Source organism: Ascaphus truei, chromosome 11 (genome assembly GCF_040206685.1).
Source record: "Ascaphus truei isolate aAscTru1 chromosome 11, aAscTru1.hap1, whole genome shotgun sequence".
Lineage (NCBI taxonomy): Eukaryota > Metazoa > Chordata > Amphibia > Anura > Ascaphidae > Ascaphus > Ascaphus truei.
In genome coordinates, this window is record NC_134493.1 from 34,354,290 (window position 1) to 34,370,433 (window position 16,144).

Here is a 16,144-nt window from a genome sequence, read left to right on the forward strand (position 1 = left end):
GAGTGGAGCGTGACAGTGGGCTGCTCTTCTTGAACCCATCCCTCATGTTAAACACATGCTGGTCTACTTTTTAAAGCAGCCATCCACCTGGACCTTTTTTTAAATTTATTACAAGATCTGGAAGACTGCGCCAGTCTTGTGTCCTGGCACAAAAATAAAGTGGACCACAGCAGCAAATCCCTGAGGGGTACTCTGCCTATCAGAGCATTGTTCCCATACACTTGTTCATTGACTTACCATCAGCCATTTTTGTTTCCCGGTGACATGGGTAAAGCGTGAGTGCATAGTTGAATAAATGATCTTTGAGCAGAAAGACCAGAGCTTCTTCAGGACGCCCCCAAGTGCAGGTTAGGACAAAAATGTGTCCGTTATCCTTGGGTCAGACAGCAACCCTATAAACTGCACCATAAAACCTAGAAAAAGGGGCTTCTGGATTTACACTGGCGACACACTTTATTCGAGCTCGGCTAGTCCCACGAATTCGGGTATACCCGGGTGTATTGAGGTTTGTGACTGTTTTCTGCCCGAGTGCATTGAGGTATTTTCTAGGCAGGGATTGAAGCATTTTTTCCCGCTGGCTGCAATACTGCACAGTATATATATATATACTGCATTACAATTCATGAATTTATGCCATCTGGTAGACACGCGAAGCATTGCAGCCTATTAAATCCTAATCATTATCATTTAACAGATCAGCCGCCCGTCAGCCAGGCATGAACCCAGGCTGGGAAGGCAAACGCAACGGGGCTTGTCAGAGGTGAGGAGCGGCGCATTCCAGGTATCTGCCAGGTACATACTGGGTATTTGCTCGAATAAAGTGTGTCGGTGCAGTATTAAACTAACTCTGTCACCTGCTCAAAAAATATTTTATAGGTCAACATCTGAACCATAAGTGTTTTTCTACAGCTGTTCCCAGCACTGGTCAACTCCTGTAAACCCAATATAATAATGTTTATGGGGAAATGAAGACTCAGTAATGTGTAACTGTAATCATGGAAAGAGTCGGTAGTAATTATCATCATTTAATGTGAAGTTCTGCACTGGAGATACAGCATGTGTCTCCTCGTGCCCACAACACGCGCCACGTGGCTCACCTCATGCCCACAACACGCGCCACGTGGCTCACCTCTCCGCAGCAGAGAAAAACGTTTTAAAAAACTGAAGCTCGTATTCCAGCTGGAAAGATAAAATGAGAGGAAATATCCCCGAGTCAGCAGGCCGGGTGGAAATACTTCTTATAAACACATTTGGTGCAACCGGGAGAGAGCTGTGGATTACCAGGGGAAGGATGGCATTTTAATAAATCTAGATTATCCCTATTGTTTTAACAATATTCAACACAGCACCCAACGCAATAGCGGGGCTGGCAGCAACCTGAGGCTCGGCAGCCGGACACAGAAGCTGGGGCCAACTTCCAGCGCTGGTTGTCCGGGTCCCCGTAGCCGCCCTAGGTGGGATGTGTATGTAAAATGTATACATACTGTATCTTTATTTGTAAAGTGCCATCCATGTACATAGCGGTTCACAGCAAGAATACACGCAACAAAATAATAGACGGAATAAGCGCAACTCACATAAAACACTCGGATAATTAGTGGCACAATTTCATGCTAATCCTTTTCCAGAAAATTGTGCAAGTATGTTATAATGTTTAATGATGCAGGTAACACACCATTGAAATGACACACACACACACACACACACACACACACACACACACACACACACACACACACACACACACACACACACACACACACACACACACAGCACAATGTAATAACCATTCTTTAAACAAACAAGGTAGGATTTTTGTTGAGCGAGGGGCGGGAGGGTTAGTGCAGACTCGGTCGGCCAGGCCAATCACTTCCTTGGCATCTTAACACCGGGCCCATGTGCGCTTCTCACCTCTTGCGGTGGCCATGGTCATAAGTCTAGGCCAGTGGTTTCCAACCTATGTTTGATTAAGGAACCCTATAATTATAGTATGAAATTCTGAGGAACCTCCAACCCTCTCTAATAGTGTGTCTGAGATAGATGCATTGTAAGGAACCCCAACCCTCTCTAGTAGCGCGTCTGAGATCAGATGCATTGTAAGGAACCCCAACCCTCTCTAGTAGCGCGTCTGAGATAGATGCATTGTAAGGAACCCCAACCCTCTCTAGTAGCGCGTCTGAGATCAGATGCATTGTAAGGAACCCCAACCCTCTCTAATAGTGTGTCTGAGATCAGATGCATTGTAAGGAACCCTGAATCTCTCTAATAGTGGGTCTGAGATCAGATGCATTGTAAGGAACTCCAATCCTCTCTAATAGCGCGTCTGAGATCAGATGCATTGTAAGGAACCCCAACTCTCTCTAGTAGCGCGTCTGAGATCAGATGCATTGTAAGGAACCCCAACTCTCTCTAGTAGCGCGTCTGAGATCAGATGCATTATAAAGAACACCAACCCTCTCTAATAGCGCGTCTGAGATCAGATGCATTGTAAGGAACCCCAACCCTCTCTAATAGCGGGTCTGAGATCAGATGCATTGTAAGGAACCCCAACCCTCTCTAGTAGCGCGTCTGAGATAGATGCATTGTAAGGAACCCCAACCCTCTCTAATAGCGCGTCTGAGATCAGATGCATTGTAAATTATTTTGTGTTTGGTACCATTTTCAAATTACCTGAAAATTGCAGGGAACCCGTTAGGGATGCCCGCAGAACCCGGGTGGAAACACACTGGTCTAGGCCAGGGGTGCACAAACTGGGGGGTGCGGGGTTTTTTTTGGCGGGCGCGGGCAATTGCAGAGGCCCCGCACTCTTCCCCAAGGCCTTTAAATTAAATGCTGGGGGATCGCGCGAGACCTCTGTAACTTACTTACCGGGATTCAGAAGCCTTGTTGTGCCATGTCGCCATGGCAACGCGGCGTCAAATGACGCTGCGGAGCCATGTGACGTCACATGACCCCACGGCGTCATTTGACGCTCGTTACTATGGCAACAGGATCATGTGACGTCCCCCTCAGCGTCATTTGACGTCAGTAAAAAAGTAAGGGGGGAGCAAGCACCTGGGGGAGCAGGCAGGGGGGGCGCAGCTCCAAAAGTTGGCGCTCCCCTGGTCTAGGCTATTGAAATTCATAACTGTATCAGGAAAGTAAAGGAATTGAGCGTGTGCAGACGTTTTGCATATCTTTGCTGCTAAATACACATCAGTGACATAAGCCAAAGGCATTCACAGGGCATGGTAGATGAGCCTGCTAAAACATTTGGTCAGCCTAATCCACAGAAGAGAAAAAACAGAGATCATTAGAAAGAAAAAGTAGCTTCAGAGAAGAGAATAAATTCAATTTAGTGATTCAGTCACTCTGTGAATTCTACGGCGATTCTAAAGGATAAATTACACCCCTATTTGCATTCACTTTAAAAGAAAGAAATATATTTACAATACAAACTATAGACCTTGGTCCAAATAATAATAACATGATTTTGAGCAGCCACTGAATTTTATGCACCATACGCCCTATCCTTACCTACAACTAATATTAATGATAATCATCATTTTTATTATTACGGCATATGGTTTAGGTTTATTGTGTATGGAACTCAGGGACTCGTGGCCACTTATTGTGTGTATAATATCAGTGCTCAAATATATATTCCAACCTGTATTCTGGAATTTGTAGAATTAAAATTCTCCCGGTGCAACATTAGTCATATGCAAAATGCTGTAGAATTCACCCTTCCAATATTATTCTCTATCTGCACCTCTTCACAATGTGTTACACGCTGCTCCAGCGGGGCGCAGGTTAAATGGCAGCCCCCAGGTAGATACTCGCGGAAAACAAGCATAATTCTCTGAGATCTGCTTGTTCCAAATGCCTTTCTTAGCATCAATTTTAAGGCTACCCATGAATTGTTACATATCCCATTATCACCCAGCTTCATCAGACTCTGTTACAGGGGTGTTAATACAGAGGAGCTTAACTCCAAGCCTCCCAACAGGTCAGGATTTTAGGATATCCCAGCTTCAGCACAGGTGGCTCAATCACAGGCTCAGTCGAAGACTGATTAAAATCATAAAAACAATTAGGAATCTAAAATAATATAACTGATAAAAGATATGGTGAAATACACCAAGAAATGGGCACTTGGCCTGGAGTTCTGGTTTTACAGTAGTTCAAAATCATTTCTGTATTTTGGTTTGGGTTACGTATTTGTTTTTTTTAATGTAAGTTTCTCGCAGGTTCAGATATCAAACACCTGATTTTGATATTTTGATCATCTCTCTAAAAATTATATATATATATATATATGTAAATATAACTGTATGCTCATCTGCACATCTAAGGCAGGTCTGCAACCCCACCCTTCACCATTATCATCCAGCACACAGCACTTCCACTGCAGCAAGGGATTCTGGGAAATGACATGCAAATGAGCACGCAGTGCCACTTTTTGCTTCAAAAACCATTTTTAACATGGTTCCCTATAGGCTTAAGCTTGCTGCATGGTCACAGCTTTGAGCACAGCCAGGGTTAAGGTGCATACCCAGAAAACCACCCACAGACAGCTGTTTCGACCTTAATGGGTCTCATCAGTGTGGGGTTGATTGACTGGGTATGCAAAGAAGCTAAGGGATGGGGTATACCATAATACTGAGTTAAGTTATGGTGAGTAAAAAAAGTGACAAAAACCCTCCATTGCAAAGCAAATATGTAAATATAACTGTATGCTCATCTGCATGTCTAAGGCAGGTCTATTATTAATTATTAATATTTGCAATCAAACATTTTCCAACCTGCCGTGCTGTATAAACTTCATCTAAATGCACCAGAGATTCAATAGTAATCCCAGGAGGCATAATATTTTCTGGGGGGGGGGGGGAACATTATTATTACAATATGGTGACAAAATGTTTCAGATATTAGCTGCACTAACCATGATGTCTCTTTAATATGCGATACACTTCGAAGTTATTGATCTGCAACTTTGATTCCATTTCTTTTTGATAATATTGGAACACGTCCTAATTTGAGCTTCTTCTGCTCGGCAGTCGGCAAAGTGCATTCCATCAGCAGAACTGTCTCCAACGGATTCCTTTTATTATAGCAAACGGGAGGGAAGAAAAACAGTATTTTTAGATATTCTCAGAGGCAGAAGCGCTGTCCATTATGTAAATCAGGCCCATAAGAAGTTTAAAAGTCTGGAAACCTCGTCTTTCTTTATTTCATTAACATAAATACAAGGTTGAGAGTTAATAAGACAGAATAAAGCAATTCCAGGTTGTAAAGGCTGTCCTCATGTAATTTAACAAGATGGGTGATTTCTTATGAACTGCGTTCAGATAGCTGAATAGGGGGAGTGCACAATGATTCAGTGCTTGAAACGTTACTTAAAACTGACATTTTCTAAGCAACTCTCTAGACCGCAGAACTGACAATGCCAACAATATGTACTTGAAGCAGAATATATGAGTTGTGCGTTCACCCTGCCCAATCCATTATAAGAAGGGCCCTGTTGGTATGATACATATTTTAGATTGGTCTTTCTTTATGTTTCCACATGAATGGGTTCATGCATTTTTATTTTGTATTACATAGGTGTAACCCCTGGTGCCCCAGGCGCCACAGTATTTTAGGAATATGTTTAGTGCAGGGGCGTTCAACTCCAGTCCTCAAGCTCCCCCCCAACAGGTCAGGTTTTCAGGATATTCCAGTGTCAGCACAGTTAGCTCAATCAGTCCTAGCCTCAGCACAGATGGCTTAATCCAGGCCTGCACAACTCGTAAAGTGCGAAGGGCCGAACTGCTCCAAGGAAAAATAAATTGGGCCGCACGGGTAAAATCATCATCATCATCATCATCATCATCATCATCATCATCTCTCCTCCAGCACCCATCATCATCCTCATATCTCCCCCAGAACCCAACACTATCAACCATTGCGATACTCCCCATCTATCTCTCATACCCCCATCTCTCCCCCTCACCCACACACAATACACCCCTCCACATCAAACACACAATACCCCCCTCCACATCAAACACACAATACCCCCCTACACCCCACACACATCCCACCACCACCTGCAGCTCACATCCCTCCCCCCTGCAGCTCACATCCCTCCCCCCTGCAGCTCACATCCCTCTGCCCCCTTGCACCTCACATCCCTCTCCCCCTTGCACCTCACATCCCTCTCCCCCCTTGAACCTCACATCCCTCTCCCCCCCTGAACCTCACATCCCTCTCCCCCCTTGCACCTCACATCCCTCTCCCCCCCCTTGCACCTCACATCCCTCTCCCCCCCTTGCACCTCACATCCCTCTCCCCCCCTTGCACCTCACATCCCTCTCCCCCCCTTGCACCTCACATCACTCTCCCCCCCTTGCACCTCACATCACTCTCCCCCTTGGGTGGGTGACAGTGACTGGGTGACAGTGACTGGGTGGGTGACAGTGACTGGGTGGGTGGGTGACAGTGACTGGGTGGGTGACAGTGACTGGGTGGGTGACAGTGACTGGGTGGATAGGTGGGTGACAGTGACTGGGTGGGTGACAGTGACTGGGTGGGTGACAGTGACTGGGTGGGTGACAGTGACTGGGTGGGTGACAGTGACTATGACAGTGACTGGGTGGGTGGGTGACAGTGACTGGGTGGGTGACAGTGACGGGGTGGGACACAGTGACTGGGTGGGAAGAGTGACTGGGTGGGACACAGTGACTGGGTGGGACACAGTGACTGGGTGGGTGGGTGACAGTGACACTGACAGTGACTGGGTGGGTGGGTGACAGTGACTGGGTGGGTGGGTGACAGTGACTGGGTGACAGGGTGACAGTGACTGGGTGGGTGGGTGACAGTGACCTTGACTGGGTGGGTGGGTGACAGTGACTTGACAGTGACTGGGTGACAGTGACTGGGTGGGTGGGTGACAGTGGGTGGGTGGGTGACAGTGACTGGGTGGGTGACAGTGACTTGACAGTGACTGGGTGGGTGGGTGATAGTGACTGGGTGGGTGACAGTGACTGGGTGGGTGACAGTGACTGGGTGGATAGGTGGGTGACAGTGACTGGGTGGGTGACAGTGACTGGGTGGGTGACAGTGACTGGGTGACAGTGACTATGACAGTGACTGGGTGGGTGACAGTGACTGGGTGGGTGACAGTGACTGGGTGGGTGACAGTGACGGGGTGGGACACAGTGACTGGGTGGGAAGAGTGACAGGGTGGGACACAGTGACAGGGTGGGACAGTGACTGGGTGGGTGGGTGGGTGACTGGGTGGGTGGGTGACAGTGACACTGACAGTGGGTGGGTGGGTGGGTGACAGTGACTGGGTGACAGGGTGACAGTGACTGGGTGGGTGACAGTGACTGGGTGGGTGGGTGACAGTGACTGGGTGGGTGGGTGACAGTGACTGGGTGGGTGGGTGACAGTGACTTGACAGTGACTGGGTGGGTGACAGTGACTTGACAGTGACTGGGTGACAGTGACTGGGTGGGTGGGTGACAGTGGGTGGGTAGGTGACAGTGACTGGGTGGGTGACAGTGACTTGACAGTGACTGGGTGGGTGACAGTGACTGGGTGGGTGACAGTGACTATGACAGTGACTGGGTGGGTGACAGTGACTGGGTGGGTGACAGTGACTGGGTGGGTGACAGTGACGGGGTGGGACACAGTGACTGGGTGGGAAGAGTGACAGGGTGGGACACAGTGACAGGGTGGGACAGTGACTGGGTGGGTGGGTGACTGGGTGGGTGGGTGACAGTGACACTGACAGTGGGTGGGTGGGTGACAGTGACTGGGTGACAGTGACTGGGTGACAGGGTGACAGTGACTGGGTGGGTGACAGTGACTGGGTGGGTGGGTGACAGTGACTGGGTGGGTGACAGTGACTTGACAGTGACTGGGTGACAGTGACTGGGTGGGTGACAGTGACGTGACAGTGACTGGGTGACAGTGACTGGGTGGGTGGGTGACAGTGACTGGGTGGGTGACAGTGACAGTGGGTGGGTGGGTGACAGTGACTTGGGTGACAGTGACTAACAGTGACAGTGACTTACCTTGACCCGGGTGGGTGCAGGTTGCCGCCGGACGCTTGCTCCTCCTGCCCCCGATATCCCTGCGGCAGCTGCCTGGGACGGGAGGTGGGCTTGGGGGCGCGGGTTGGGGGGAGGGGGGGGAGGAGGGCACGGGAGGTGAGCTCGTGGGGGACGCGAGAAGCTGGCCGCGGAGGGAAGCGGTGAGAAGCAGGCCGCTGGAGGAGCTGAATTATTTAATTATTACTTCCCCCTCCAGCCCACGTTGGGAGCAGGGGGGGGAGCGGGCCCGCAGAGGAGCTGCATGTTGCTTCCCCTTCCGCCCCGCGTTGGGAGCAGGGAAGGGGGAGGGGAGCGGGCCCGCAGAGGAGCTGTGTGTTGCTTCCCCCTCCGGCCCACGTTGGGAGCAGGGGGGGGGAGCGGGCCCGCAGAGGAGCTGCATGTTGCTTCCCCTTCCGCCCCGCGTTGGGAGCAGGGAAGGGGGGGGGACGGAGCGGGCCTAGCGCATGCGCGCCGGGACCGCAGGGAATTGGCGCCATTTTTTTTTCAAAGTTTTTTTTTTTTTCAAAGTTTTTTTTTTTTTTTTTTTTTAAATTTCAAAGTTTTTTTTTTTTTTTTAAATCTCATCGAGGGCCACACAGAGAGGCCAGGCGGGCCGCATGCGGCCCGCGGGCCGCGTGTTGTGCAGCCCTGGCTTAATCAGTCCCAGCTTCAGCGCAGGTGGCTGAATCAGAGACTCAGTTGAAGACTGAGCTTCTGATTGAGCTACCTGTGCTGAAGCTGTGGATATCCTAAAAACTCAACCTGTTGGGGGGGCACTTGAGGACTGAAGTTGAGCACCCCTCGTTTAGTGCACAGTCAGTCACTTGGTAATCTCTGAGGCAGGATGCTTCAGGTTCTTCCAGGGGTTGCAGTCTCCCTATGGTGATTACCCCAGGGTCTCTACCAGATGGGACTCTACACTTAAGAGAGGGCTGTGGTAGTAGTGTTAGACGGGGTGACCAGTTGACTCTCCCCCAAAGGCGCGTTTTTTTGAGGCATACCATGTTGCACACCCCTTTGTTACTGTCCTCCTTTATCCAGATGTCTGGGATCCTCCTACTGCAGAGAAACTTAAGAACCATCCGCTAGATCCAGCCAGGTTTAGCTTTCCACCTTCCAGATCTCCCTTATGTGGCTGCACGGAGGTCCATGGCTTGGGCCTCTCCAGCCAGGTATACTGGAGTTATCTAATTTACATGGAACTGGATCAGAACTAAAGAACTGAGAACTAGATCGAAGAACTAGCCAGGGAAGAAAGGGGATTTATACTTTCTGTATATAGGCTTCTTCCCGTGGTGTTATCAGATATGGGATGGGCATAGGTGATAATTAGCCTTTCAGAGAGCAGTCCCAATTAAGGGAGGGCTACATGTATGTATATCTTTATTTATATAGCACCATACATGTACATAGCGCTTCAGTAACACATAGGACGTTATAGGAATAAGCACTGCATGCATAAAAGTAACATTAGAAAAGGTGACTAGAGGCATTATTGTGGTTTTCAGCCATTTTCAACTTTTTCGACTGATATAAGGTGATGAAAGGTCAAAGGCGTCAATCAGATCACATCATATCAAAGTTAGAAACTGCATTAAGACAGTTACGTACAAAAGTATAAGGGGGGCTCTGTCTACACTCAAATTGAAGTTACATGTGTCACGTATGGCACACCTGTGAGCACGTGACCTGCATACTGGACAAGGGTTAATACACAGCTCGCAAGCTGTCACACTTTTCACCTTCGCAAAGGTCTCTCAAATGAACAATATGCAACCGGGGTTAATACACACGTCTACTCTAGCCAACTCACCTTTCTCATGCGCAAGATACTTTCAATTAGTTAATATTAACCCCTTACTCAATTGCAAGCATATCTATACGCTGCCACCACCCGATAAATTATGCAAATAAAAGATGTCAAATTAATATTTGCCAGGGTCTCCGGTCCCTGTTTATGGTAGAAAAAACTATGCACTTAACGCACAAAAATCTGTTGTAGCAAAATGTGTCCGAAAATGTAAATAATACTCTCTTCAGTTCATTCAGAGCCCAAAACATCACTTATTAAATGTTTTAATATACATAAAAATACAGTGTTTAGATTACAGAAAATGGATTAAAAGAACATACATTTACAGTAAATGCATGACAGTTTCTTAAAATAACAGTATAAAACATCAAATACCTATACAGTGCATTACCATATGTCATAGGTTTTCTTCCAGAAAGGTCACTGGCATAGTAATTATGAGAAATCACACGTTTGGTCCAAAACACACTTCTGATTTTCATAATCCCTTGCTCAGATTTGTGTACTATTTTTCCCCCAATTGGAACAACATAAGCCCACCCTTGTCGTAAATCAATTCCGAGATTGACAGTTTTATGACAGAGTAAAAAACTACTACAGAGGACGTTTAAATTGTGCCTTGGTATATAACCGCACTCATAACTTCCATTTTCTCATACTTAGACACAGGGGGGCATATCAATAGATCAATAGATCAATAGATCCAGGCGGTCACGATGGATGCAATGAGACCAATCATCCTAAATTTGAGTGACAAATTGATATCTGGCCTTGGTACCTCTTACCCATGCAGTGTGTGGTCTCAGTACATGCTACTCTGTGCCACGAACGCACACATGTAACTCTTAGTATGTACAGTGGATGACATCACATGAAATTCTCATTCTTAATAAAGTCCTTCAATGAAAGCATACCCTATGTGTCACCTCTCTCTGGCATGCGCCAGTAATTATTCACAAAGTTTAGATTTCTTTGAGGCTGACAACGTCATCTCTGGTTAACGTTTATGACCTTCTAAATAACACGTCACCTTGAGTGGGCCATCCATGACAGGCCCCCCCAATGAAGTCCTCTTTGAAGACCCCACCACACAGACCCAGGAAATGCCTTGACCTGTCATAAACCCAATATATTGTATTTTTAAACTGAAACTGTTGCACCATTCACCCCTGAATACATAATATCTCAAGATATTATCATGACAACATGGATTACCCAGATTATTTTTTAGCAAAGGCATATAATAAAATGACCTTCCCACAGCAAAGTGTATGAAGGAACACCAGGGCTGAAATGTGCTATTATCAGCTCCGGGAACCCCCTGGAACCATCCCCTCAACAAACAAACAAACAAAATGGCGGTTTAAATCTCCCACATATGGTGGGCCAATAGGAAGCCAAAACATCATCCGTCTCAGCTTCCTATTGGCCCACGTTCCACAATGGATTTAAGTATGTGGAAGTATATGTATGTACAGTAACCGGGGGGTCCCTGGAGCTGAAATGAAAGCGGTTCAGTTCTGAGGGGGCAGGTAAAGGAAGGAGAGGGGAAAATGTGGTGGCAGAAGAAAAAGAAGAGCAGGGGTGGCCATTTCCAGTCCTCAAGAGCCACCAACAGTTCAGATTTTCAGGATATCCCTGCAGTTGAAGACTGAGCCACCTGTGCTGAAGCGGGGATATCCGGAAAACCTGAACTGTTGGTGGCCCTTGAGGACTGGAGTTGGCCACTCCTGGAGAAGAGAGAATATTTATACTGCTTCTGTTTTCTGCAAATCCATCTTGTGGTTTTTTTTGCAATTACTGGGCACAGCTGTATAAAGTCAGACAGCAACCTGGATATTAGTATGCAAAACAAGCAAACACAGAGCCTTAAATTGTTTGTGAAATCCCTATATCAAGACACGCTGCTGTGAATTTGTACGAGCCGCAGTTTCTGACAAGAGCCAGTGTGAAACTATGCACATCCTTTAGCTAGGATAGAAACAGTATAAGAAGTTGCAAATAAAGCTAACTATTTGCTGGCCTGATTAATTAATACGACTGAGAACTGACCTTTTATATTTGTTTTATATTATTACTGCTTTTAAACCTGCTACCAGTGGTCAATCTTGCATAGCTGAGATGTAAGGAAACCGTAGGAGCTGTTTTTGTTTATGAAGTGCCTACAGTAAGAGGTACACATGTACAATCCTAATTATTCTTTAGGTTACTCTACAACCGGGGTTCTCGTATATGTCACATACTGAGGCATACTGTATCAAGGCAACGTGGTGCATATCTGAGGTCGCTAGGTTGCTTCTCCAAAAATACTGGACACAATGGTGAAAGGTGCAATGTGCTCGAGCCACACCCACACACCTCTCCAGGCTGTTTCCTCCTCTCCTTGGCCCCGCCCCCCAGGCTCCTGACACCTTGTCCTGATTGGATCCTGCTAGGTAATGCAGCCAAGCAGAATGGAGGAAGCTGCCCTGCTCTCTGCCTGCTCGGGGAAATCCCACAGCCCCTCCAAGCCGGTCAGGTCACTATGTCCGGAGAGGTAATACCGGTATACACATACATGTCCAGTATTACCTCTCATTTTTTTACTGGACAGTGTCCAAATACAGGACAGTTCAGTTCAATACTGGACACCTGTCAACTATAAATCTGGAGCCCCAAAAAACTGCATCAGGTGCATCAAAGAAAAAAATACAATGGATATCAATAGGACTTTTTCTTTAATTGCCCCTCTTTTGCCTTGATGCATGTCGTTTGCCCCTCTGCCTGTGCTCTTCTAGGAGAAGCAGAATGATTATCAATGAATCTCAATGCACTGCAGCCTGAGTTTCTGGAACGTACCTACTTAGATTTATTAAACGGTACTAACCCATAAGGCACCGTGCAGACCTCACAGACAACATTGGTGGACAATAGGGGAACGCAATGCGTGGAGTAAATGTGAAAAAGAAAATGGATAATACAGTGTGATAACGTATGGAACATGTTGAATTTCTGTGCCGGAGGAGTCTTTAGATTTTAAACTCACATTTTTTTCAAACAAATAAAGGCATCTCCAAAACAGTGGCAAAGATGTTTTCAGGGTGGATCTTACTTCAAGATGTGGTTGTCCCTCAGGGTAGAATAATAATAAATTGCTGCACATTATTATAATCAGAAAAAAGGGGATACAACTACCGGTGCTCCTGGTTCAGGATTTTCTGTATCAATCCAGGGTTAACGAAGGGAAGAAAATCAGGGCTCCACGGATTTTCTCAATAAACTAATTTATTGCCAATAGACTTAACGTTTCGGCCACAGGCCTTTCTCAAAAGCAGAAATGGCCATGAAATGGCACAGAAAGGCGTGTGTGGCCGAAACGTTGAGTCTATTGGCAAAAATTAGTTTATTGAGCAAATCTGTGGAGCCCTGATTTTCTTCCCTTGTCCCTCAGGGTATACAGGGGTCGTGTGTCGTTAAATATGGAGACAAAGCAGATATAGTGCACACCAGTGTAAATCCAAAATCTATATCTAATAAAACTAGTGGGAATGCACTTACAATTTCAACATAAAATACTGGCATATAATAAAAGCGAGCGTGGCTTGTTGGCCTCTCACCCCCTCCTCCGCTTGGAACTCTCTCCCGTCGCGTCACTTCTGGCCGCTCTTGCTTTGCTCCAGTTTTTTCAGCTGGGAGATATTCATAACTAGACCCCTCTGTTGACTAAATGCTGTGGGTACCACAGGCCGTGTATAATAATATAATCAGTACACACACCCGTACATGGTTGGAATCACTGTAATTAACCACATGCTGCCCAGGCTCAATCTGAATTTCTGTTTCCATGTGTTGATTGTCTCCCCTCCAGCAGCAAAGGGGTTAGGCCATTTCTCAGACTTTACTGTTTATTTTAGAGGCTTAATCCTAGGCTACCTCCCCCCCCCCCCCCCCACCTCCGGCATCAAATGACCCCGCGGGGTCATGTGAATGTGACGTCACATGACCTTGCGGCGTCGCTGGTAAGTTCAAGGAAGGAAAGTAAGGGTAAGTCCCCAGTCTTCACTGTGGCACGCGCGCCCGGCGGGGGGGGGGGGGGGCGGCGCGTGCACAGCGCTGCACCGCGGTCTGCGGTCTGAGGGGAGAGGGAAGGTTTGCGACGGGAGGGGGCGTGGCGGTGGGTTTGCGGGGGCGTGGCCATGACGTCCCACGGCTGGTTCGCCCTCATTGGCTGAACCGCCGGCGGGGGCGTGGCCACGCCTCCGTCGCAAACACTGAACTCAAATTTCCCCGCCTGCCTGAAAACCTGTCGCGCACCGCTGGGGAAAGGTGCGCGACAAGGTAGGAACAGGGGGGGCGGGGCTTGATCGCCTCGGCGTGCGCTGTAGTAGTTAGTGGGACCGCAGCCTTACAGAGGCCTTGCGCGATCCCCGACATTTAATTTAAATGCCTTCGGAATAGCGTGGGACCTCTGTAACTGCAGCGCCCCCCGCCCCCCCCCCCCCCAAAAAAAACATCTTGCGCCCCCCAGTTTGCGCACCCGGTTACTAGAGCCGGCTGTAGAATACAGTGATAGCTTTGAGAATGTTACCAGTCGCCGACAGGCAGGGGACATCATAGTGTATTTTGTTTTCTGCCATAAGAAACGTCGGGGACGTGCCCCCTGGTTACGGCAGTGGCTGACATGACATTCTTTGCTGCTTGCCTCCTGACTCCAAAACCTGAAACTGTTTACAGCTCAGCTTTCCTCACCCTTCCCGAAGCTGAGCTATGACATTTCCATGGCCCTGTATCACTCACCGCTATAGAAAAGAGGCTTTTTGTCAATCAAAAGCGATGTATTACAGCCATTCTACGCGGTGTCAAAAAGAGATGCCAGTTGGAACGTGTTTTATGTTCTATTATATGATACAGCCAGTTGAGCTTTGTCCTGTTATTCAATAGATCCTTAGACTCTTTATAGCGGCACTTCTCGTGGCTTATCTGAACCTTGTTCCCTGTGTTGAGCTTAGAGAGAACACGCATTCCTGTGTCCATGGGCCCTCTATCTGAGTCATAGTGGAGGCTGATAACAGCCTTGTAGCATCAATACTAGGACTGGTTGTGGTTTGATATAGTGGGGCCCAGGATACAGGGGAATGTGCAGAAGTTACAAAGGCTCCTGTGACCCATTACTGACTGCTTTTTATAATGGTTCTAGTGAGTATTTCAGCATTATTTGCTGACCCAACTCGCACCGCAGAAGATATAGGGGGATTATCTATTAAAGTCTCTCTGATGCGTGTGTGTGTGTGTGGGGGGGTGGGGGGCGGGCCATGCTTTTGCTGTTGGATTGATGCTGGCACCACTCCTGGTCCACCTGGCAGTGAAGGCGTTCCAGTAGCTCCTGGTCTCATTGGCAGTGAAAGGGTTACACCAGGGGCTCTCAACTCCAGTCCTCTGGACACCCGAACAGGTCGGGTTTTAAAGGATATCCCAGCTTCAGCACAGGTGGCTCAATCAGTGGCTCAGTCTTTGACTGAAGCAGGGTTATCCTAAAAACCTGAGATGTTGGGGGATCTTGGGGACTGGTGTTGTGAACGCCTGGGTTTACATAGCTCCTAAACTAAAATGAATGCATAAGAAAGCTCATCAAAAGAACAATATTTTTTTTTTAATCTGCAGCCAGGCTTCAGTTTTCCCTGAAACCGTTCATGTTTCACACGATGTACCTGGGAATTTCTTTTGACATGTGGTTCCCTTGAGGTGTGTCCCAATAAGTTCCAGCAGCCATCCTTGGGCCTCTGATCTCACCCTCTGGGGCAGAGCAGCGCACAACTCCCGCTGTCAGTGCAGAGCACAGGGAAGAAGAAAAATCTCCCGACCAACGCAACACACATGGCGTAAAAGCCGAAAACAAAAGCAGCCAGCACAAATCTGAAGCGACAGAGTGAGTCAGGCTGTTTAAAGAGGCAAAGATGGGGATTTCCTATCCAGTCAGTGTCTGACTCATCCCTCAGGAGCTCTCAGGAAGAAAGGAACTGATTTCTGCTGTGATATCGCAGGCACTTTCCTGGCATCCTTTTTGATAGCATCTCTATTTATTTTTCTATAGCTATACATAGACTTTACCACTCACATTTAACACGGAGACTTTTGCTGCCCGTTAATCCCAGAGTGCTCCACTTTGCTTGAAATTCCCATCTTAATGCAGAGGCTCATATTTACTAAGCAGTGCTATGCTATAGGTTAGTTTCCGGCACCATAAAACACCATATGAAAGGTGTCTTCCAGCGTTTTATGGCATAGCACTGCT

The 16,144-nt window shown here is 47.5% G+C and overlaps 1 protein-coding gene and 1 long non-coding RNA gene across 5 annotated transcripts in view; one reads left to right on the forward strand and one right to left on the reverse strand.

The window, feature by feature from the left end:
* ELFN1 (extracellular leucine rich repeat and fibronectin type III domain containing 1) overlaps nt 1-16,144 on the forward strand; it is a 438,700-nt gene that overhangs the window by 357,897 nt on the left and 64,659 nt on the right. The gene's annotated exons all lie outside the window — the stretch shown is intronic.
* Nucleotides 1,025-8,517, reverse strand: LOC142462975 (uncharacterized). The gene is made up of 3 exons (XR_012787314.1): nt 8,043-8,517; nt 4,925-5,083; nt 1,025-1,179 (listed from the first exon to the last, which is right to left on the reverse strand). It is a non-coding gene; the product is annotated as an uncharacterized LOC142462975 (long non-coding RNA).